The sequence below is a fragment of the Silene latifolia genome, chromosome 10 (assembly GCF_048544455.1).
Source record: "Silene latifolia isolate original U9 population chromosome 10, ASM4854445v1, whole genome shotgun sequence".
Classification (NCBI taxonomy): Eukaryota; Viridiplantae; Streptophyta; class Magnoliopsida; order Caryophyllales; family Caryophyllaceae; genus Silene; species Silene latifolia.
Window position 1 is genome coordinate 136,444,524 of NC_133535.1, and position 26,237 is coordinate 136,470,760.

General features: G+C 41.8%; 1 long non-coding RNA gene across 1 annotated transcript; it reads right to left on the minus strand.

The window, feature by feature from the left end:
* Nucleotides 1-19,965: 19,965 nt before the first annotated feature.
* LOC141609218 (uncharacterized) lies at nt 19,966-24,803 on the minus strand. Its single transcript, XR_012527294.1, has 3 exons — nt 24,678-24,803; nt 24,135-24,174; nt 19,966-23,306 (listed from the first exon to the last, which is right to left on the minus strand). It is a non-coding gene; the product is annotated as an uncharacterized LOC141609218 (long non-coding RNA).
* Between the last annotated feature and the right edge of the window lie 1,434 nt (nt 24,804-26,237).

Genomic DNA, 26,237 nt, shown 5'->3' on the forward strand with positions numbered 1-26,237 from the left:
TTAAAAGACCTGATCAAGACGAAGGGAAGGAACGCAAACCAGGATAAAGAAAACCACGCAAACCAGGAGCACAAGCAGGATCGTAGTCTTCCTCCACCACCACCAATCTATGAAGTAAAATTTATATCCGGCGGTTCGGAGATCTGCGGCCTGACAAGTTCAGCAGCAAAAAAGATAGCCAGGACACCAAGGACCGTGTCACCTGCCGCAAGCCGGATCTGTCCCAACAATCACTTTCAATGATTGTGACCTGGTGGGCATCCCTGATGTTCATCATGATGGCCTGGTCATTTCTATGCAGATTGGAACAACCACAGTAAGAAGGATCCTGGTAGATGGAGGCAGCTCAGTAAACCTGATCATGTTTGACGTACTGAAAGCCATGAAGATAAACGAGGATTAAATTATCAAAAAATCCAGCGTCCTAGTAGGATTCAGTGGTGAAACCAGGAGCACACTAGGAGAGATCCACCTCCCAACCTATGTGGAAGGAGTCTCATCCTATGAAAAGTTTGGGGTCCTTGACTGCTTGTCATCCTACAACGCCATCCTGGGCAGACCCTGGATTCACAATGTCAAGGCCGTACCATCAACCTATCACCAGTGTATCAAGATACCAACAGACTGGGGCATAGCCACAATCAAAGGGGATCACAAGACAGCCCAGGAATGCTACACAACAGCCTTGAAGCCTTCCAAGGCAGGTAAGTCCCTGGCATAGCAATTATAGTATCCTGTCAGGAGCACTTATGTAGCACCTCCCAGAATGGAAACAGATTAGGTAATTCTAGACCCTGAGTACCCTGACAGGTATGTTTTAATAGGATCTGACGCACCAGATAGTGTCAGACCTGAACTGGTAAAATTCCTTAAAAATAAATCATCTTGATTTGTTTAGTCACATTTTGATATGACTGGAATTAGCGCTGATATTATTACTCATAAGCTCAATGTTGACCCATCTTTTAAACCTGTGCAGCAGAAAAGGCGCAAATTTGCAGCTGAAAGAAACACCATAATAAATGAAGAAGTAGAAAAACTCTTGGATATGGGGATGATCAGGGAAGTAATGTACCCTGAGTGGCTGGCTAACGTAGTTCTTGTGCAGAAAAAGAATGGGAAGTGGAGAGTCTGTGTAGACTACACTGACCTGAACAAAGCTTGCCCTAAAGATCCATTCTCCCCGCCTCATATTGATGCCATGGTAGACGCCACAGCAGGCCACGAAATGCTAACATTCATGGATGCTTTCAGGGGATTCAATCAGATAAAGATGTACCTTGCTGACCAGAAGAGTACTGCATTCATTACAGACTGAGGCATATACTGTTACACTGGCATGCCTTTCGGCCGCCTGAAGAATGCAGGGGCAACGTACCAGCGCCTGGTCAACATGATGTTTAAAGACCAGATAGGTGACATCATGGAAGTATACATAGATGACATGGTGGTGAAATCCAAGAATGCAGAAGATCATGTGAAACATCTAGAAATAGCATTTGAGATATTAGAAAAGTATAACATGAAGCTGAACCCTGCAAAGTGCCACTTTGGGGTCTCTGCAGGCAAATTTCTTGGATATATGGTCACAAAGAGAGGCATAGAAGCAAGCCCTGAACAGATAAAGGCTATCCTGGAACTACAGTCACCCAAGTCTGTCAAAGATATCCAAAAATTGACAGGCCGGGTAGCTGCCCTGAACCGCTTTATATCAAGATCTTCTGAAAGATGCAAAACATTCTATAACCTCCTCAGGAAAAATAAACAATTCCAGTGGACGGATGAGCACGAGGCAGCTTTTCAGGATCTAAAATCCTATTTATCATCTCCACCCTTACTGGCTAAACCATAAAAGGGAGAACCTTTGTCAGTATACCTATCTCACATCACACAACAGTGATCGATGTCATGTCTGGTGAAAGAACAGACGGGACGGGCGAACATCCGATCTACTATGTAAGTAAAAGCCTGCTAGATGCCGAGTTAAGGTATGGACTACTTGAAAAATATGTTTTAGCTTTAATTATGTCATGTACCAAGCTGAGACCTTATTTTGAAAGTCACCCAATTATAGTTAGGACCAACTTACCCATAAAATCATCTGCGTAAGCCTGAACTTTCAGCGGGATGGCCAAATGGTCGGTCATGATTAGCACATATGACATCTCTTTTGAACCCGGGCGACGATCAAATCGCAGTGCCCTAGCGGTTTTGTGGCTGATTTTAGCCCTAACCTAGAACCAGACACGATAAAAGAGGTCAATCGGCTAGAGAATAAAACCCCAGGACCAGAATGGACCCTATTCATAGATGGGGCATCCAACGCTGGGGGGACAGGGTTAGGACTAGTACTTAAATCACCACGAGAGATGTGCTAGCTCAGCCGTAAGTGTGAGTTCAAAGCTACCAACAATGAAGCAGAATATGAAGCCCTGATAGCAGGCTTAAAGGTATGTCTAGACCTCGGTGTTCAAAACCTAAAGGTAAAAACTGATTCACACTTAATTGCCAATCAAATAAAGGGAATTTATACGGCTAAGGATACAAAAATGATTTCGTATTTAGAATATGCAAAAAACCTTACCGCTAAATTTGCTTTATTTGATATAGATCAAATATCAAGAGACCTGAATACCCAGGCTGATGCTCTGGCCAGCCTAGGTTCAAGTTTTACCCCCACTGTTTTCGATAAAATACCAATTGTGCACTTATTAGAGTCAACCATCAGCAGACCTGAACAGATCAATCCTGTCAATCAGGACAATAACTCTTGGACTAAACCCTATTACGACTGGTTTCTCCAAGGAATACTACCTCAGGGTAGGCATGAGGCAAGGGCTTTTAAAATTAGAGCTTCAACTTATGCTATCATCAATAACACCTTGTTCAAGAGATCGCAGGCTGGACCCTACCTGAGATGCTTGGAGCCTGACGAAGCCAAACTAGTACTTCAAGAAATATATGATGGACACTGTGGCAACCATAAAGGAGGAAAGAGCCTGGCAAGCAAAGTTCTCGGACAGGCTACTCGGCCTACACCGAGGGTGATCGCTGAATACTCTTCAAAATGCGAAGCCTGCCAAATTCATGCACCAATCATACATCAGCCATCTGAACTCCTTCATTCAATTTCCGCGCCCTGGCCATTTATAAAATGGGGCATGTATATTGTGGGAAAATTGCCTGTAGCTCCAGGACAAAAAGTCTTCATGTTAGCCATGACTGATTACTTCTCCAAATGGATTGAGGCTGACTCTTATAGGCAAGTAACCGAAAAAGAAGTAATATCCTTCATCAGGACAAACATTATTTGCAGATATGGAGTCCCATCAGAAATAGTATGTGACAACGGAACTCTGTTCGTGGGGAAAAGGACCCAAGCATTCTGCCAAGAATGGAATATCAACCTAGTAACATCGACCCCTGGATACCCAAAAGCTAATGGCCAGGCAGAGTCAAGCAACAAGGTAGTCATAAGCTACCTAAAAAAGAAGCTGAAAAGAAGACGAGGCGGATGGGTCAAGAACTTCCATTAGTACTATGGGCGACAGACAACTCCAAAAACTGCAACAATGGCCAAACACTTTACTCCCTGGTGTATGATCGTGAAGTCTGTCATTCCAAATGAAGTACGGGTACCAACATCCGGATGCGGCCTAAACAACGTTGAAACAAACAAAGACCGATGCAAGATAACTTAGTCCTGACGAAGAACTAACTAAGAGACGCCAAAATCAGGATGACATCTTATCAACAAGCAGTTGCCAGGATTTACAATAAAAACGTCAGGGTCAGGGTCTTCAAAGAAGGAGACCTTGTCCTACGCAAAGTATTTCCAAATAAAAAAGAAAAATCAGCAGGTAAACTGGCTCCCACATGGGAAGGCCCTTACTTAATTGATTCAATTGTTGGACAAGGAGCATACAAGCTCCAAACACTAGAAGGGGAAATGATCCCAAGATCCTGGAATGTAACTCATTTAAAACTATTCCATATGTAAAGATCAGGCTACAATCAGGTATAAATTCAATCACTACTCAACCCAACATGCTATGTGATGAACTACATGTTTTACATTCCTTGTCTGTATTTTATACCTGTTCAACTAACCCATCTATTTACTTTTTGAATCCTGAACAATTATACATAATAAAAGATTATATGTATAAATATTCAGGATTGAGGGCTACTCTATTGTACATTCCTGAAACACAAAATTACGCACTTAACTGTGCCTAACGAGTTGGTAACCACCACCAGATACAGTAAAAAGTCAGGACCAATCAGGCATGAAATAATTGCCTGACCTGACTAGGTTTATCGCCACTTATTACAACCGGGCCGGACGCAGCAAGACAATTGCAAGGGTGTTTTATCCCGATCATCAGTCTAAATGCCCTCCTGACAGGCCGAATACCAAGCCCTCCAGCTAGGCAGGGGACATAAGCCCTCCTGACAGGCCGGATTTCCCACCCCTTCAACCATTATAGCAAAAAACTATACTTGGTTGAAATACTCATGACAAATTAAAACAAAAATAATGTGCAGGTTATTCAAAGCAAGATGCTTGACAACACCAACAGGATGAAATTCACAAGAAAAGCAAAAGATAGGATAAGCCAAAAGAAGGCCATCATGCCTATATTAATAAAAACCTTTACCCCCTGGGGCAAAGGCGCCAAAATATTCATAAAGGCCAGGGAGAGTCCTCCTGACCCAAAACAGGAAAATAAAAATAATGTTTGTCCAGGGACATCCCCTCTGGATGGGTCAAAATACCAACTGAGAATTAAAAAATATTACTGCTTCTCCTTAGAAGCAGCAGCATCAACAACCTACTCCCCACTCTTAGCCGGCTCAGCCTCAACGTCCTGCTCCCCTGAGGAGTCGACCTCCTGTTCATTCTCCAAATTATGCAGGTCAGGATACTTTGAAGCAGCAAAAGCCATCTCAGCTGCAGGGTCCCACTTTGTCCTGGCCTCGACAGGCTCCGACATAGCAGTTGCCTTTCCTTTGATATAGAAATAGAGGGAAGCATCATCCAGCTTAAACTCCAAGTCATCCCTCTCTTGGGTGAGCTCCTCATTTCTGTCCAGGGCTTCCTGCAACAGCCGCTTGCTCGAAACTGCCTCAGTCTTAGCAACATCCCTCTCAGCCTGCACCCTTGCCAAGTCGGACTTTAGCGGCCAGTCACTCGCGCAAAATCCAGCTCAGACTTCAGCCTATCATAATTTGATCTCATCAGATCAATTCTGGCCACCAAAGAAGTAGCCTGATAGGCATTATGGAGACAGGTCGCAGCACCCTGGTCAAAAAACAATAAAAGTATGAGTAACTTATACCAACAATAGAAAATTACCAAAACAAAACACGCATAGAAATTATTCCAGCTTACCTCCCTCACAGCAGCCAGGGCACCAGCCAAGAGGCTTACTGAGTGATCTACTGAAGCAACTGCCTGAGTAACAGTCTCAACAGGGTCAAGGGTAAGCATGACATCCGATTTAGAAGTTGCATAGTCCCTGATTTTCACCCTAGCAGCCTCCATATTATCCAACCTGGCTCTCACCTCCCTGACCAGGACAGAAACATCAACATCTTCAATTTTCCTTTTAAAGTTGTTGAACTTGTCTCGGCGAGGGCGGCGCAGTGCGGTAGTGACCTTGGCGACATCGAACCCCCTCGGTCAAGTCGATGACAGGTTCAGTATCCCCGCTTCCCTGAGGACCTTCCTCCTTAATCTTAGCCAGCCTGGCTGAGAGGTCAGCCATACCAAACCTGGCAAGGCGAATAGACGACTTGGTAGCTGCAACACGAAATGCTATATCAATAATATAAACCAAGCATCATCAGGAAGCCCAGATAAAAAGAAAAGAAAGTTTAAAATGGACTCACTGCCTGAAGTAGTGGCACTAGAAGCCCCTGAAGCTTTGGCCGCCCTGGGAACACCGTCAGCCTTCAAACAGCGAGGAAGGTGACCAACCCCACAACAAAGAAGCCAGGACCTCTCCAAAGGAGGAATAGCAAGGAAAGAAGAAACATTGGGAGTAGGATACTCAGTTTCAGTAACCCAGTCATCAACTGCGCACATAAGAGGTATGACTTATTATTTTCATTTCATTTTTTCACTAACAGGAAAAACATGCAGGTCAAAGAAAGAAACCAAAAGACTCACCAGCCACACATGCCTCATGATTTAAATACGCCAGGTCAGGACCCACAGAATTGGTCCTGACAAACATATAGCTAGCAGCCCAGCCCTTATCATGGCCACTGTCCAAGTTACTCAGAAGAGGAGTAGTAGATGCCCTGACCTTAAAACTTATACGGCCATGACTGTTTGTTTTAACAACGTAACAGGTCTTCAAATCATCAAGAGAAAAAGAAATATTGTGTTTTTTACAAAGGTTCTCAATAGAACATACAACCTTCCACACCATCGGCATTAATTGATAAGAGGGAACGCCAATCTCCTTAATAACCTCAACCATAAGAGGAGAAAAAGGAAGCTTACAACCTGCCCTGAAGGCCCAGTCATGGATGCAAAACCAACCAGGACAAGCCCAGTCAGCCCTGATAAGAGAATCCTCAGGGATCCAGACTTCAGCATCAACAGGGATAATCCTCTTATCCTTCAAAATTTTCTCGAACTCAGGCTTCAAACGGTTTGCAGGAGACTGATCTTCGTTTAAAGCCTTTGTAGGCTTGAATTAAAAAGCACCATGAGATATTGAGATCATCTCCAATGGAGGATCACTCGGCTTATTTACTGTGGGAGATGGAGCAGCAGAAGAAGCAGGCAAAGTTTCAGAAGAAACTTCCTCAGGATTCTGAAGAGGAGGAGTGGCAGGAACCGCTGCCCTGGTAGATTTTTTCTTTGCGGCCATTATTTGAAGAATTATGGAAGATTGATTAAAGATTTGGGAAGTTAGGAATTAAGAAAATTAAAGAAAAAGAAAGTTAAAGAAAGAAGATGAGAAGAAATTGTGTTGATGAGTTCAACTTAATGAAGCACCCAAGTATTTATAGCAAAGAAGATTAGGGTTTCAGCCGCAAAATCATTAAGGAAGTTGCAGTAAATATCCACGCGTCAGCAACTGCAGTAAAAGAGCCGTTACAGGAAACTGATCAGGAAAAACTTAACCGTTGGGTAATCTTTCAGAAATTGAAGTTATCTCCTCATTTTTTCGTCCTGGCACTACAAATAAGAAGATAAGGGGCAATTGTTAGGCCTGGGAATTCACAGACCGCCCTGATCAGTACCTCACCTGAACCTGACTACCAGGCTGTCAGGGTGTCAGGCTATCAGGGCACATGAAGATAGGCGCCAGGCCATGGAGAGGACAATGGTCAAATTATCAGGACGATATTTGACCATATCCGCGTATATTAAAGGAATTAAATGCGCAGCATTAAGTGTGAAGATTATACAGTAAATACGCTAATTAAGGGAGAAATACTCGGTGATTATTACTGGCAATTATGGAGAATATTCTGCCTTTAATGCCATATCATGCAGCCGATCAGGAAAGAAGACTATATAAGGAACACTTTGGAGATTTCAGAAGGCATCGAACTTATAAGCAAGAAGATCCATACGTAATACTTAGAGAAATAAAAATATTGTTATTGCCACATAATTATTCTCTCAAATTGCATAGTGCAATCCTCTCCTGGCTTGGTGCCCGTGGTTTTTTCCCATTCAAGGGTTTTCCACGTACAAAATTACTTGTCTTATTATTATTGTTGTTATTTCATTTACAGCTTATTATTGTACCCTGATGACCTGACCAACAGACTACTTAGAGCTAGTTAACCTTACACAACTCTACCCTGACCTGATTTCGCCTTGCGCAAAATCCACACAAAACACAAGTTATTTGGCATTGGAGGACGAAAAGACTCACCATCAGCAGCGTAGTCAGTCGATCGACCATGCATGTCAGTCGATCGACTGACTTCTACAGAAACGATGAGGCGTGTCACTTGCGGATCGGTCGATCGATCGGTATGTCGGTCGATCGATCGACATACCCCGCCGATCGTCTTTTTCTTTCTATTATTCGTTACAGCCTTCTTCTTACTTGGTTCCGCCTCATCTTTTTCAGTGACATCCTCGACCATAGCGGGCCCCTCAACAGTGGACCCACTCCTAAAAGTAATAGCATTAAGGGTCTCCTTTTGATCCGTCTGCGTCGGTAAATGCCCCGGAGCTCGAGTTGCACTCTTGCTAGCCAATTGAGCAATTTGGCTCTCCAACATTTTTATCCCGGCCTCTCTAGCTTGAGACTCTTTCAGCAACATATTTTTCAATTCATCAAATTCGGAACCTTGGGCCTGCTGCTGCTGCTGAGGAACATACAGAGGCTTTTGATATGGCTGCTGCTGCTTATGAGGGGGCACATAATTCTGCTGTTGCTGCTGCTGTGGAGGTGGAGTCGGATTTAGGACATTTTGGCTACTTCACCTCAAATTCGGATGGACATTCAGCTCAAAGTAAGTATTTGTCTGCCTCTAATGTTGAAAAGCAGCACAAGACTCATAAGAAATGCTGCAGTTGTCTGAAACATGTCCTTCCCCTCCACATCTCTTGCAGACGAAAGGACCGTCTGAAACAGCATTCACATGATAGATCCCTCCTTTTGAAGCTCCTCCCAACTCGTACTTATCAAATCTCGCCGTAAGAGCCTCTAATGCAGCTACAGAAGGGGATTCAGCACTTCTCCTTTGATTTCCTCTGGAATTTCCATACTCAGCTTTATGGGTGACCAAATCGTCAATAATTTTCCACCCCTTAGTCTCTCCAACATTCTCCTGGAATCTACCATTAGCTGCCGCATCCAGGATAGCCCTCTGATCGTCATAAAGCCCATTATAAAATTGATTGCATAAGCTTCATTTCTCAAACCCATGGTGCGGAATAGTTCGCACCAGCTTCTTGAAACGGACCCACGCCTCATGAAAATTCTCATCAGGACCCTGTTTAAAGCTCGTGATCTGAGCTCTAATGGCATTTGTCTTCGAGGCAGAGAAATATTTCTTGTAGAATGCCAGGGCGAGCGAATTCCAATCAGTGATCCCGTTAGCAGCTCGATCTAGGTCTCGGTACCACTCCCTTGCAGCATCACGAAGATAGAATATGAACATAGTCTCCTTCACCTAGTCCTGGGTCACACCGGTTGGTGGGGGTATGGAACAGCAATAATCAATGAATGTCTCCATATGTTTGGCTGCATCTTCATTTGCAGCTCCCCCGAATTGGTTTCTCTCTACCAAGTTGATATAGGACGGTTTCGGCTCGAATTTCCTATCCGTCCCTGGTAATGCGAATCCCTTATAGAGATTCTCAGCTGTCGGCTCAGAGTGACTGGCTATACTTGCTTCTTCAGCCATGTCTGGAGATGTGACGGTCTCTGCTGAGGAAGTAGAGATAGGTGATGAAGGTGGATCCTCCTCAAACAGCTCGTTCTCGTAGTAACTAGACAGAGTACTCAGCTCTTCCTCTGTCGGCAATACTCTAGATGATCTTCTCAACTCACGCAAAGTCTTCTCAATCTCAGGATTGAGCGGTAGTAATTCACCACCCTGTGACCTGCGCATAAGAAGAAACTACAAGTAGAATATGAGAATAGTTTAAGGAACAGATGTACCTTAAACTAAGAGAAAGACTAAAAATAGAAACAACTAATAATTTTAAACAATTGCCTCCCCGGCAACGGCGCCAAAATTTGATGCCTGTCGTTGTATGCACCAAAAATAAAATTTATAGTCCAAACTACTACTATAGCTAGTGGCAATCAGGGTCGAACCACAGGGAGGCGATGCAATTATTAGTTGTCTAATTCTAGCCTAAGGTAACAAATGTGAGGGGGATTCGATTTGAATTGGTCTATACTAATGGCAACAAAACTAAAATAAACGAGCTAATAAAAGAGGTAGGTGAAAACAAATATTAAAAGGGTGCTAAGATGGTCGGTTCACTATAGTTTCGGCGGCAGAATACTAGGTAGGTCTAAAACAAACACGTGAGACGGGAAAATAAGAAGTCCTCTCGGTCCATTCTTACAGGTAGCATCTTTCGATCTCACTACAGGTCCCTAATATCACTAATGCTAACTTTCGTCCTGAAAAGTGATTTAAAAGGCTAAATTAACTCATCTCTCAATCTTATTAATTTAGTCGTCTTAATTAGGTAGGCTATCTCCCTTCCCTATCTCTCGATCTTTATTAGGTCGGTCAATTCCTAAACATTCAACTGGTCGCGTGCACTCGATTCGTCAAACATAGCAATTAAATTAATTAAAACGAAGGTAATTCTCACGTGGCCAGTCGATCGACCAGGGTGTGCGGTCGATCGACCGTGGCGCGATTCCAAGTCTACTATTCTAATGCCGCCTACGCTACAGATTCCCTACATCCTAGCATATGGGGTTTAGCTACTCATACTGAAAATAATAACAACAATAAACTTAACAATTAAAACATTCGAATTCTTACTTAAATTAATTAAATGAACAATTAACATAAAACAATAATTTAGCTTCGGGAGATCTAACCTAACAATTCTATACTACGAATGAAAGCAATAAAACTGAATATTAGAATAGAAGAATACCGTATAAAGGAATTGTAAAGGAAAGATCAAAACCGAATGCAAATAGAAACTTTATTAATGGAAGAACAATAATCTCAAGAACCCTAATTATTGATGATAAAAGACTGAATTAAAGCTTGATAAAAACTGAATGAATGTATCTGAATGAGCAGGTTACGTTATATAGAATTATCACGTAGCTTTAGTCTCAAAACCTAAAACACAGTGGGTTTCCTAATCCACGTTCAATTAATTCACGTCAAAATAACGGCTTGGTCGATCGACCACTGTGACCGGTCGATCGACTGGACTGCGCTGAACAGAAGCTTCTGTTTGTCGTGCTCTGGTCGATCGACTATGGAGGTCAGTCGATCGACTGGAGTAGCTGATACTTGGCTTCTAAATTCTTCATAAAGTTGTCTTTGAGGCCTCGAAATGCGCACCAAGTTCATTCCTTGTGTAAATACTTCATGTGAAATGCAAGGTACTCGGGGATGGATTTAGCTTGATTTCCGCTGGATTCTTCACATTTCTGCAATAATGTACAAAAACACGAAAGTAGACGGAAATAGGGAGAATAGTAACATAAACTACATAAATGAGCTCTGAAATGCGTGTAAAATAGGGTGTAAAACATCATATAAAAGACACGCATCACGGGTCCGGGTCAAGACCGAAGATTTTGGCAAATGTGGGAAGGGAGAGCGAGAAATCTTTGTTCATAAGCCGAAAGTGGAGGAAGGCAACCTTCCTCGATTGTTTATGCTTGCCAATTTTGAGGGAGCTCAAAAACTCCCATGTAAGACGGGGGTTGTTTTTTACATGCAAATCATATATAGTCTTCATACCGACCCCCTTAAACAAATCTAAGGTAGTTTTATCTAACCCTAAATCCCTCATAGATGGTCGACAAATAAATCAAGTTGGGTAAAGGGGACGTTGCATAAAGAGTTGAAACTTACCCTTTTGTGCGACAGAGAGGAATTGGAGACCCAAAAAATCCGGATCCGGGCTATAATCTGATGCCGCCGCCGCCACCATCTCGGCTTGAATGAGAACCATATCACCCCGACGAACCCGTTTCTTTGGTGCTATCTCGGCGCACCGACTTCGACTATAGCAGGATTGGACCACCTAGACTTAGCTTGACCCCGCCGTGACCTCTGACAACCGACCTAGGGTGGTTTTTGGGGGTGGTTTCCGTGGGTGGGTGATGTTGTAGCCGCTGAAATGGGAACGCAATTTAACCCAAAAATGTGACCACCGTGACCTGGGTTGGGGTTGGTTAGATTTGGGTGGTGTAGTCGATTTGGTGGTGGTGCTTGACCTAAAGGTGGTACCTTGGCGGTGGTGGTGGCCGGAAAGGCGAAAATAGGGAATCCGTGGTGCTTGTTTGAGGCCGTCTTAAGATGACCACCATGACCGGTGTAGTTGCAACGATGGGATAAGGATGCTACGTCTAGGACCACCGTGAGTCAGTGGTGACGATGGTGGTGGTCAGAGGTGGTGTGGGTGGTTATGGTGGAGGTGGGAGCGTGATGTAAACATGGTGTCGTTGTTTGGGCTGTCTTAACCCGTGTGTATGTAGGGGCTAGGGCGTGGGTGTGACACCGGTGGTTGGACTCGACCTGGACCGGGGAAGCTAGAGGGGCTCACCGTGGTGGTGGGTGGCTGACCACAGTGAGGCAGCAGCGTGTTGGCCTTGCCGAGGGCTGTTTGACCGTAGGTTTTGGGGCACGGGTCGAGGGGGTTTCTCGTGGGTTGTTATGTTGTTTATTCCTTTAAGACGGGTTTTTTAATATCGTAATAATTATATTTACAAATAATGAATTGTGAATTTAAATAAGGATAATAAAATTGAAAGATTGATTCATAATTGTATTATTAGGTGGCGATTTTGAAGTGGAGTATTCCTCAGTCGTGCTTGAGCTGCTTTATTGGAAGTTACTGCTATGAAGGTAGGATTTCCTACTCAGTTAATGTGCATTTACCTGTTGTTTGGTTGTTATAATTGAAGTGTATTGCTTGTATTAATATTGTTACAGAAGTATCCTGGATTGGATACATTCATACTGCTTAAGGAATATTGATTGACATTTAAGGTATCCTGGATTGGATATGTTATATGGGAAAGTTACGCCCCAGGCGGTGCGATAGGCCTTGTCGACTGGCTCTATGGACTGTCGCTGGTAGTGGGTGTTCTTCAGGATTCGGCGCTGGAGTGGTGTTACTTTGGCCTAGGGAATGGCAGAGTGGGTGATTCGGGTTGAGCATATGTTGATTGTTATTATAACTCTTGCATAGGGAATGGCAGGGTGGGTGTTTCGGGTTTGAACTCAGGTTATATATATTATTGTGGTGTGACAGATGTCACGTTTTTATTTATCTGCCATTAACTGACCGGGTGTTTGTGCATGTCAAAAATATAATTGATGGCGTCTTGTGGTGATCCAATTAATATTTCCGGTTAATTTAGGGACTAGAGTAATTTATTTCACGTATTTAAGACTGACAGTTATGGGAGCATTGGGGCGTGAGGCGTACAGCTGGATGGACCGACTTAGAGTCTAGCTCAATTAGTTGCCAGTCGATTTTAATAAACTTATTTATTTATTTTTTCGCTGCGTAGACTTGTTATTTAATAAAGTTGGATTTCAGTTTGGATTGATGTAATAAAACTATTCACAATCGTTATTATTTATTTAAAGTACTTTGACCTCTGTTTTATATCATTTACCTCAGGAAACTAAGATGGTAACAGCCCTGGTTATTTGGGAATGCCTTGTTAAGGCTCTTGAATAAATGGGGTGTTACAAAGTGGTATCAGAACCGACGTTCCTCAGGCCTAAACCAATGAACAACTAATGAACATAGGAAGAGTCTAATAAAATGAACTCCGGGTAGAAACTGTAGGAGCCCCTAAGGAGTTGGGATGAGTAAGAGGCCCCCTCACAGGAAACCAGTGGCCCTTCAGTTTTGAGCCGGGAACCTTGAGAGAAAATGAGAGTTGGGTAGATACGAGAAGCATTTTGGAGTCTAAGGGTCTTTGTTGCTTAAAGTTTTATGATATTTAGAGTGTACCGGAGGCAACAAAGGTAAGAAATGGAACAAGAGGCATGGCTTTGGCCGTATATTGAATTTTGGCCGTGATATTGGCGGTGTAAGGCACGGTTAACCGTGGAAAATTGAGCATGGTTTTGGCCTTGGGCCGGGTCACATTGAATCTTATTATATGACGGAATTTTTTTTATCATTTGGCGATTGTTATTGGAAAAATCACGTGAATTGAATTGATTTGAATTATTTGATGCAATGTTTGATAGAAATTGTGATTGATAAATATATAAATAGCACAGGATGTGAGCGTTTTAATATTAATTTAGTTGTTGTTTGTTGGATGTTGGATGCAATAGTCTGTAAAGTAGAAATTTATGTCTAGAGATATGCGGTACATGTTTCCCCCAAAGCATTTTTGTATACTATCGTTACAGTAATGAGAAGTATTATCGATTGGTATGTTTTTTATTTATAACAATTGTGAGTTAGATGTAAGGAATAAGATGTGAAGTGAAGGGTGTTATGGGATAGATGGCTAAGTATGTACAGCGTGTGAGTGAGATTCAAGTTGGGATGGGTTAATATAGGTAGTATGTTCATAGGAGCTGGTGATTTATTGCAAAGGGTGGCCAAGTGCTGAAACTTGCCTTGTTTGATTTTTTTTTTACCTCTACTTGATCTGACTGCCATTTAACCTCTGTTTACTGTCTATGGCCGAAATTTTTACGCATGTTAGTCTTGTGTGTTAGCTTCCAATGGCTGTTGGTTTCATGCTTATACGATTTACGGTTATGAGTAATAAATATTTTAGTTGATAGTGGTCATCATGTCCTGCATAGTCCCTTGTTCGACCCATGCTTTTGTATAATTTGTCATTTAAAACCTATTTATTGTTTATGCATAATTCCAACTCCACTGTTTAACATATTCGTATACGTTTTCAAAATGATAAGCCACGTTCTAAGTTATTGTTTCAATATTTAATGGTGATTTTTAGAAGATGACTCGGTTTTATAACAACATGCTGATAAAATTTTGTTCAAGACCCAGTTAGTTGTAAAAACCTTTATAAATCGATGGTTTGACCTATGGATGTAATGCTTGTTCTCATACCTGTATAACACTTTGTTTTTTTCTAAAGAGAAAGAAAAAATCCGAAGAACTAGTTAATCGGTTATTTATTTGTAATTTTCTTTTGTACTGCATGATTCTCACCTTGTTAAGACATAATATAGCAACAAAAGTTTTAATAAATTGTGATAGCATTTCATGACCTTGATAATGTGTTCCAATATTTGGATGATAAAAGATGAGTTCACTATGTGGGTAGATTGTTTACATGTGTGATTTGTCCTTTATGATCTAATACTTTTTGTGTATATATGTTATACTTAGGATGAGTCTACCTCGAACCCTACGCCTGGAAGAGTTAAGGATGCACCCTGCTACAGATTTTAATATTCATTTCAGCCAGCTAGAGAAGTTTATGGAGTCATATGGGAAGAGAAAGGATAGTAGATACTGTATCGACACACTTCTGAGAGCACACACCCTTATTAGTACTTTTCCTGAGGAACGTAGGATGGGAGAGGTCAAGATGGAATGTATGAGGGAGTATGTTAGGCATGATCAGTACGTGCACAGAAATCCAAGATATGAGGGTGGTAGTAAGTACCCAATGGATATGACTTATGAGTATATGGTGAGGAGGTTGAGAAACATTTTCTACGGTCGGAGGGAGGAGACAGATGGAAGGTGGGTGGAGCATGATTAGTATAGCAATACCAGCAATAAGGATGAGGTGGAAGAGTTAACTTCAGAAGGTTCCAGTAAGAGTGGGGAGATAATAAAAATCAGTAGTGACACAGAGGTGAACCTTGAGGAGGGTGAATGTGAGCCGGAGGTGAACGGAGCGGAAGCTCAGGGTGAGGATTCCGATGATGAGGTGATCATAGTAAGAGAGAGTCACGTGCCTGGACCAAGGAAGTATGGTTGGTGCCGTTTTGGAAAGAGGATTGCCAGGGTAGTCTGAGCTGGAGCTATGGGGGATGATCATAGTCATCAGTACTAGCATTGTTATTTCATTAATTTACATTACATATCTTGTGGTGTAATAAATAAGAAGGCAACGATGTTATTGTCAGACACGTATATTTATGCATACTATCAAGTTTTTTTTATTGTTGGTGGTGGTAAATGTTAACTGTTATTCTTATATATATATATATATATATATATATATATATATATATATATATATATATATTTCATCGGTTGTTTTATCGCTATACCTCTTGCGGAAATAGTATATGCTACACATGTGGGTAAGGGAGTTCGTAATTATATCTCAATATCTGGTTGTTGTCAATTTAACTGGTTTTCACATGAATGTCTATATGACAATACTCATTGTGTTTATAAGTATGTCCATGGTTATATTTGTCGTTTTCACTGCGATGATCTAATTCAGTTGGACCTTAGCCTATGATAAGATAATAATGGGCCACGTTATTGTGTTTCAAATGTATATATGTTCAATTTTACTATCACGGATGTTAGTGTGGTCGCGGCAGTATTAGTCTAATGAAGTTATGACATTTGAAGTGCATCCTAGCATTGTTGCTAAATGTTACGGAGTATTCTCTTCTGCAAGGGTACAAAATGTTATGTTTGTGATAAGGAGGTTGGGGTATCATGTGGTATACCGTAAGGTGACAAGTTTGTTAATAAGAACATATAATAATAGGATCATTGTAAATCAAAACTACGTGATAGGATATGGAATTAATTCTGTGACTATTGGTTGACGTGATGTATTTATTTTCCTTACGTTAATTGAAGTTGAACTATGATTGTTGGCTGGGGATGTAAGCAGTTGTGTAATAAGTTTCATATATACCAGTTGCAGGGTTTAATTTTGTATGTATAACTGGAATTTAATTATAAAGTTTAGCTTATAAAGTGTGTTGTGATTTATACTAATACAGGTAAGTTGTTTGGTATGGTGTGTGAGCTTGGATATCTGTATGTGGTTAGTAGTGTTTTCAGTTATGACCAAGGTTATGAGGACATAACCTAATCTTAAGAGGGATTGGATTATAAAATCTCGGTAGTCGTATCATTTTGATAACATTTTAGATAAAATGGATTGTAAAATCTCGTTGGTTATATCATTTTGATAACATTTTAGATAAAATGTTGTGTTGCCTTAGTAATCTCAAGTGTAGATATTATGTTGATCTTATTCATTCTAGTTGGAGTAATTGTTGTATTGTGTGTTCCGAACTTCGGGGCGAAGTTCCTTATAAGGAGGGTAGAATGTGATACCTCGATATTTTGTTGCTTGTCGATGGCACTTCGATTAAGAAGTCCATTGTGATTATTTGTCGGTATTGGCTGTGTTGGCATGTGTATGGGTGAATTTTGGGACGAAGTTCATTTTATGGGGAGAAGACTGTAATACCGCGTATTTTATTGAGTCTAATTATAATATTAATTACGGATAATGAACGTTTTAAGTAATAAAGCGGAATTAAATCAGTTAATAATCAAATAATGAACGGAAGTGGCTTAGATAAAGAGCACGGAAGTGCATTGGGCCATGTGCCACGGTTTGGTTGGACGGTTACTCGTGTAAGACGGGTTTGAGTGTTGATTCGGGATTTATTAATTATAATAAAAGGATTTTCTAATTAATTAATTAGGACCACCTATATAAGTAACAATAATTCATACCCTAGCCCTTTACACACACTATATCGGAATTGGGCAATTGGAGAAGGAGGAAAAGAAACCTAGGAAGAACAAGGAGGAATTTAGAACAATAGTCGGAAAAAGGTAAGACCATCTCTCACTCAATTGTTTTGTTTGTACCATGACTTTAGAACCACCGTACATCACCTTGTACTCAGCCTCCGGCGCACTGCCTTTGACTATAGCAGGATTGGACCATCTAGACTTGGCCTGACTCCGACGTGACCTCTGACGACCGACCTAGGGTTGTGTTTGGGGGTGGTTTATGCGGGTGGGTGATGTTATAGCCGCTGAATTGGGAACACAATTTAACACTAAAAACGCGAAAATAGGGGATCCGTGGTGGTGTTTGACCTAAAGGTGGGACCTTGGCAGTGGTGGTGGCCGGAAACGCGAAAATAGGGGATCTGTGGTGCTTGATTGAGGTCGTCTTAAGATGACCACCATGACCGGTGTAGTTGCAACGATGGGACAAGGATGCTACCTCTGGTACCACCATGAGTCAGTGGTAACGATGGTAGTGGTCAGAGGTGGTGTGGATGGTTATGGTAGAGGTGGCAGCGTGATGTAAACATGGTGTCATTGTTTGGGTTGTCTTAAGCCGTGTGTATGCAGGGGCTAGGGCGTGGGTGTGACACTGGTGGTTGGACTCGACCTGGACCGGGTAAGCTGGAGGGGCTCACCATGGTGGTCGGTGGCTGACCACGGTGAGGCAGCAGCGTGTTGGCCTTGCCGAGGGCTGTTTTATCGGTGGTTTTGGGGCACGGGTTGATGGGGTTTCTCGTGGGTTGTTTGGTGTTGTTTATTCCTTTAAGACGGGTTTTTAAATATCGTAATAATTATATTTACAAATAATGAATTGTGAATTTAAATAAGGATAATAAAATTGAAAGATTGATTCAAATTTTATTATTAGGTGATGATTTTGAAGTGGAGTACTCCTGAGTCGTGCTTAAGATGCTTTATTGGAAGTTATGGCTCTCAAGGTAGGATTTCCTACTCAGTTCATGTGCATTTTACCTGTTGTTTGGTTGCTATAATTGAAGTGTATTACTTGTATTGGCTGCTTGTATTAATATTTGTTATAGAAGTATCCTGGATTGGATACATTCTTACTGCTTATTATGGAATATTGATTGACATTTAAGGTAACCTGGATTGGATATGTTATATAGGATGTTTACGCCCCAGGCGGTGCTATAGGCCTTGTCGACTGGCTCTATGGACTGTTGCTGGTGGTGGGTGTACTTCAGGCTTCGGCACTGGAGTGGTGTTACTTCGGCCTAGGGAATGGCGGAGTGGGTGATTCAGGTTGAGCATATGTTCATTGTTATTATAAATCTGGCCTAGGGAATGGCAGGGTGGATGTTTCGGGTTTGAACTCAGGTTATATATATATATTATTGTGGTGTGACAGATGTCACGTTTTTATTTTTTGGCCATGAACTGACCGGGTGTTTGTGCATGTCAAAAACACTTGATGCTTGCTTTAATTGATGGCGTCCTGTGCTGATCCAATTAATATTTCCGGTTAATTTGGGGAGCAGAGTAATTTATTTCACGTATTTAAGACTGACAGTTATGGGAGCATTGGGGCATGAGGCATACAGTTGGATGGACCGTCTTAGAGTCTATCTCACTTAGTTGCCAGTCGAGTATAACAAACTTATTTATTTATTTTTCCGCTGCGTATACTTGTTATTTAATAAAGTTGGATTTCAGTTTGGATTGATGTAATAAAACCATTCACAATCGTTAATATTTATTTAAAGTACTTTGGACCTCTGTTTTATATCATTTACCTTAGGAAACTGAGATGGTAACAACCCTAGTTATTTGGTAATGCCTTGTTAAGGCTCTTGAATAAATGGGAGTGTTACACCGCCGGTCCACCGGCTGGGAATCCAAGGCATTTTTTGATTTTTTCGATTTTGCTTTAAACACATCAGAAACTTCCCAGCCGGTGGGTAGACCGACAGCCGGTCAACCGGCTGGGAGTTCTTGCCCTTTGAAACTTTCACCAAATTTCTCTCTTTAGGTTTCCCAGCCGGTTGCCGGCCTGCTGGCAGGGAGACCTTCTTCATTTCAAATCTTCAAATTTTCCTTAAAGGGGGGGTCCCAGCTGGTGAGCGGGCTGCCGGCCTACCGGCTGGGAACTCAAAATCACATTTCCACCAACTATTTTCACAAAACTTACAAGAACTTTCCAGTCGGCAGGGGGACCGGCTGCCAGTGCCCCTGTTGGGAGTTCCAATACTTCAATTTCTTCAAAAACTTTCAAGTTATAATCAGGAGCTTCCCAGCCGGTAGGTGGACCGGCTGCCTGTGCCCCAGCTGGGAGTTCTATTCCTCGTGTAATCATTATTCATCTTTCAATACGAAACCCAACTCCTTACCTTGCCTCTGTTTGCGTGTTTTTCACTTTTATACCGACACGTCTTGTCAGGATCCGAGCGAAGTAAGGGAAATCTTCGTGTGTTCCTAAAATGCTCCCACGACCATGTTGAGACAATCGTTATCAACTTTAAAATTGCACAAAGTATGATATGACCCATGTTCTCTCATTTTTTACCTACATGCATGCTATATACAAATTGTGGTTCTTGTGGAACTCCACCAAACTGCTTTGTTGCTTGAGATTTAAACATATTCCTCCTCGGAGAGCGGGTCCCCGAGGTAGAGCACTTCAATGTTACCCTTCTCATCTCCTTCATAATACCGCTTCACCCTTTGGCAATTGACTTTGAAGGTTCCACCTTCCTCACTCCAAAGCTCTAATGCACCACAAGGCGAGATGTCCTGGACTTTAAAGGGTCCCTACCACCGTGATCGGAGCTTTCCCGAAAATACTTTAACCTTTGAATTGAAAGGAGCACTAAGTCTCCTACACTCACATCTTTTTTTACAACCTTGGCATAATGCCACTTCTTCGATTGGTCTTTGTAAATTTTTGAGCTCTCATAGGCCTCCAACCTTAGCTCTTCAAGCTCACTCATTTAGAGAAACCTCATTTCACCGGCCGCATAAATGTCGAAATTCATTTCCTTCAAGGCCCCCCATGCCTTATGTTCTAGCTCCACTGGCAAGTGGCAAGCTTTTCCATAAATAAGTTTGTAAGGTGTGGTGCCAAGAGGTGTTTTGAATGTCGTTCTCAATGCCCACAATACATCTAGTAGCTTTTGAGACCAATCCTTTCGACTCTTGCTAGTCACTTTCTCCAAGATAGCTTTGATTTGGCGGTTAGAAACCTCCACTTGCCCACTCGTTTGAGGGTGGTAGGCAAGGGCGGTTTTGTGCCACATTCCATGTGAGTCTAGAAATGCCTTGAAAGTACTTTTACCAAAATGAGAGCCACCATCGCTTATCACAACTCTCGGGGTCCGAAAGATGGTACCCTTGAAAAGTTTCATCACAACCTTGCTATCATTGGTAGGAGAGGCAACCGCTTCAATCCATTTGGACAAGTAGTCCACCGCTACCAAAATGTACTCATTTCCATAAGAATTTGGAAAGGGGCCCATGAAATCAATACCCCAACAATCAAAATGCTCAATCTCCAAGATGTCAGTGAAGGGCATCTTATTTCTGTTGCCGATTTTCCCCGTTCTTTAACACGAATCACAAGCTTTCACTACATAATGAATATCCTTAAACATTGAAAGCCAATAAAACCCGCCTGGTAGGACTTTGGCAATGGTTCTTGAAGTAGCCAAGTGTCCACCATAGGCCCAGTTAAGTAGGCTATCAACAATATCAAGTCCTTCTTCCTTCGACACACACCTTCTAAACATACTATCCCTACACTTTCGGAACAAATGTGGGTCACTCCAAAAGTACCTTCTTGAATCATGTTTTAACTTTCTCCTTTCGCTTGCATCAAGTTCATCCGGAATGAACCCACTCACAAGATAATTTGCCAAGTCCGCAAACCATGGCTCATTTACACTTATTTGCATCAAGCTATCTTCCTTTAACCATTTATTGATTGGTCCACTCTCATCCTTGATGCCATGATCTTCAACCGTTAACCTTGACAAATGATCGGCCATAACATTTTTGGCCCCCGCTTTATCTCGGATTTAAAGGTCAAACTCTTGAAGTAATAAGACCCACCTCAAGAGTCTCGGTTTAGCATCTTTCTTCACCATTAATTGTCTCAAGGCGGTGTGATCGGTGTAAACCACCACCTTGGACCCCACAAGATATTGCCGGAACTTCTTAATAGCATGAGCCATGGCTATCATCTCTTTCTCGGTGGTTGAATAGCTGGATTGAGCTTGATCCAAGGTCTTGCTTGAATAGTAGATGACATGATGTTTCTTGTCAACCACTTGACCAACCACCGCTTCTACGGCATAGTCGGATGCATCACACATGATCTCAAATGGAAGGCTCCAATCCGGTGCCCAGATAATAGGAGCCGTCACTAAAGCAAGCTTCAACCTATTGAAAGACTCAAGGCAAACGTCATTAAATACAAATGGGGTATCCTTAAGGAGGAGTGAGGTTAACAGTTTGGCAGTCTTTGAAAAATCCTTTATGAACCGCTTATAAAAGCCGGTGTGGCCAAGAAAACTTCACACCCCTTTCACATTTGAAGGGGGTGAAAAGGTTTCTATAACCGCCCCTTGGACCCGTCAACCTCTATCCCCCTCTTGGATATGCTGTGTCCAAGCACAACTCCCTCCTCTACCATAAAATAGCACTTCTCCCAATTGCGGACCAAGTTGTGCTCCTCACACCTTCTCAAAACATTTGACAAATTAACTAGGCCATGGTCAAATGAGTCTACTAAAATCATCCATGAAGACCTCCAAGCTTTTCTCCAAGAAATCGGCAAAAATTCCCATCATACATCTTTAGAAGGTGCCGGGGGCGTTGCACAACCCAAACGGCATCCTCCTATAAGCATATACTCCCATAGGACACGTAAAAGTTGTTTTATCTTGGTCCTCCGAGTAGATTGGTATTTGAAAGAACCCGGAGTATCCATCTAGAAAACAATAGTATGCGTGCCCCGCAAGCCTTTCTAGCATTTGGTCGATCAAGGGGATGAAAAAGTGGTCTTTGAGGGTGGCGGCATTCAATTTGCGGTAATTGATGCGTATCCGCCACCCGGTGATGGGTCGGGTAGACACAAAGGTTCCATCATCTTGCTCAACCATGGTAACCCCACCTTTCTTGGGGATCACATGATTTGGTAGATGATTCCCGCTTATAGCAACTTTAAGACCTCATTTTTTACCACTAGGCCGACTCCCATCCTCTAAGACTCTAGTGACACGTGATGACACCATCCCAGCTATCCCTCGCGCAATCCATCTTATACCTGCTCAGTAACTGCTCACCATCCCCGAATGGATCACAACAGTTTTCAAAACATTTAAACGGGGCCAGTTACTGATTACATAAACAAGATACACAAGATACAACACACACAACTCCCAGCTCCATTATATCTCCACACACCTGACTCTACACTAAAGTGTGTAGTCCTGCAAGAATACCCATCGCAACAGATATTCCACGCCGCCAGTGGGGGACCGCAGCCGTACCCACCAAATCCCCGCTCATCTAATCCGAGCGAAACCCATGTTCCTTAATGTGCACATCCCCTCTTGTGGCGGGTTCCATAAAGGGTGAATCAAGGGCGTGAAGCCACTCCCGCAAGTGACTCCACTCAGCCGAGGACACGCCTCACGAACCACAGACAAACACAACCAACCACATTATACAACAACAATTACCAAAACGACAAAGATCAACAACAGTAAACAACCAACAACAATTCACCAACCAACTATGTAATCAATAACCGAGTAGGGAAACCTTACCTGGAATAAGAAAATCACCAAGACCGTCACAACAGCTGCTCAAAATTGCTCCTCTACGAAATCACCTCCTATAACCATACAATCATATAATTACTATCTAATACACATCATACTCCCAAAATCCCCTAAAATACCCAATTAGGGCTTTAAACAAAATCAACGAAAAGGCATAAAAACTATAAAAGGATCTTAACCACAATACAACAAACTCAACGGCGTAAAGAACACGACGATCCGACAACATTAGCCCTTAAGATTTGATAGCAACGCGAAGACGAAAGCAACGTAACTTGTTTTTCTTTTGGGAGGTTTTAGAAAAGATAAAAAGTGAAAAAGAAACTGACGGAATACTTTATATATATCATTCTCGCATTGCTAACAAAACCTGGCAGAAATAACCTGCAAAACCGACTTACTCGATCGAGTAAGTCACTTACTCGATTGAGTGACCCTTACTCGATCGAGTACCCATCAGGAGTACACTGTTTTGAAATCCAAACTCACTTAGTCGACATAGTAAGCCCCACTCGATAGAGTACCCAAAAGCATACAAAACCGTAGTATTACAAAATTAAAGCTCCAAACAAATCTTGTACCCACTTTCATGTGAGCATTAACATAATGAATATTAGTAATGAACAATTAGAAATGGGGAAGCAACAAATGATGATAAGATTAATGAAGGATTTGACTTTGAACTAAATCTTGCATCAAAGTCACACGAGGTAGTTAAAACATAGAGGTTGAAATTATAATGAGCCGACAAGTAGTTATATTGGGTGCTTTGCAGGGTGTTCTTCAAGAATAAAAAGAGTAAAGACAGATTTCTACATAACATAATACTAACCTAAAGACAACACAATGGTGAGGGCAGGGAGTAAGAAAGAGGAACAAACCTCTTAATCATCATCCATGTCACAACTTGAAGCCATCTACCTGAAATAAAATGAGAAAAATTAAGGCCACAACTTGAACATGTTGACAATTAATAACATAAGAAAACAGAAAATCGTTAAGGTGAAGAAAATCGTTACACTAAACCAACAAGAGTGACATTACTAGGACAAATTAATGACTTAAATTACAGAAACACTAAAAATAAACTAGGAGAACGAAAACAGAAAGATTAAGGCCATAAAAATCATTACTAAACACTAAAAAGGAATAAAACGACTTAAATGAGAAAGATTAAGGCCATAAAAATCATTACTAGTACAAATTAATGACGATGAAGAAAACAGAAACAACAATAATGGTGGACAACAATGAAGTAAACTAGGAGTAAACACTAAAAGGGAATAAAATGGCAAAGAAGAAAAAAAACACAAACAAATCAACAAATTGCAGGAAAAGCAACAACAAATCGACGATAAAAAAGGAGAACGAAAGAGAATGAAACTTGAAATTAAGATGAAGAAATGAGAACGAAAGAGAACGACCTAGACGTCGTCGAGGTCGCCGGTGATATCTAGGGATGGTGTTGTCGGAGCTTCGACTAATCGGTTATGGTGATTGGTGAGATCTAGGGTTTTGGCTTTTGGGGGAAGTGTGGCTGTGACTTGAGTTGTGAGGGAATGAGTTATGAGAGATCTAGGGTTTGTTAACTGGTTTAGTGATTTTTTTTGAAACCGTATCGGATACCGTATATCCGGTTTTGTATTTTGCCGATCCTTATCCGATACGGTTTTTAAAGAATTGTATCGGATATCCGGAAATTCGTATCGGATATCCGGAAATCCGTATAATTAAATTCGTATAGCGTATCAGATACGTATCTTAAAACCGTACCATATAATTTTGCTTAACCCTATTAGGAGGGAGCAATCCCTTAACTCTCTTCAAGAGCTCATCATCAAGTTCATGTTCCACCTCCATTTATTCATCTTGGAGGGCAATTTGGAAGGCTTCTTCCATTTTCGACTCTTCCCTATTACCTTCCTCAACAAAATTCATCAATGATTTCAAGAGTGAATGCTTGGTCTTGATTTGGTCCTTTCACAACATTTGGAAGGTTAAATTCCAATTTATCGCCCTCTATTCTAAAGGTTAGACGCCCATCGCTTACATCAATCAAGACTTCATCGGTAGCCAAGAATGGCCTACCGAGGAAGATGGGGGTGTGGCTATCCTCCGGAATATCAAGGACAATAAAGTCGGCGGGAATTAAATATTTTCCAACTTTGACGGGTACATCCTCAACCACCCCCATGGGGTGCTTGGCGGACCTATCCGTGTAATACTCCGTATTTATAAGTCTTGGGGTACTCTATCGAGTAGGCCTTACTCTGTCGAGTAAGGGTAAGTTGCGAAATAAAATAGTTTCTGACCTGTTGGGTACTCGATCGAGTAGCTGGGGCACTCGATCGAGTAAGGGGGTACTAGATCGAGTACCTTGGGTACTCGATCGAGTGTCCGGTTTTACGGGGAGTTTTCTCGGGTTTTGTTAATTATGCGATTAAGGTATTTAAGCTTCGTCGTCATTATTCTAAATCACTTTTACAAAACCTAAATTCCTGTTTAAGAGAGAAAGCAAACAAGTTCATCTTCTTAATCGCATTCTTAGCAATTCCCGAGTTCGACGGTCGCTTCTTGTCGTTGTTCGTACCGTTGAGTTCCTTGCGTCGAGGGTAAGATCTATGTACCCTTTTTATTGCATTTCCTTTGATTTGGTTAAACCCTAATTTAGAGATTGGGGGTTTTATGTGTAGTATGTGATGTGGTAGCCTCTATGTGTTGTATGATAGGAGGAGGGTTCATAGAAGAGGCTTTTTGACTCAAAGAGAGAGACCGTCGATTGTGTGCATACCAGGTAGGATTTCCTACTCAGTATTAGTCCCATAATGGGATATTGGTTGATGTATTGTATTTGGTTGTTTGATATAATAATTGTACTGTAATTGTGGTTGTGATCGTTGTTGATGGTTCGCGAGGCGTGGCCTCGGCTGAGTGGGGTCACTTGCGGGAGTGACTTCACGCCCTAGTTTCGCCTTCTGTGGAAC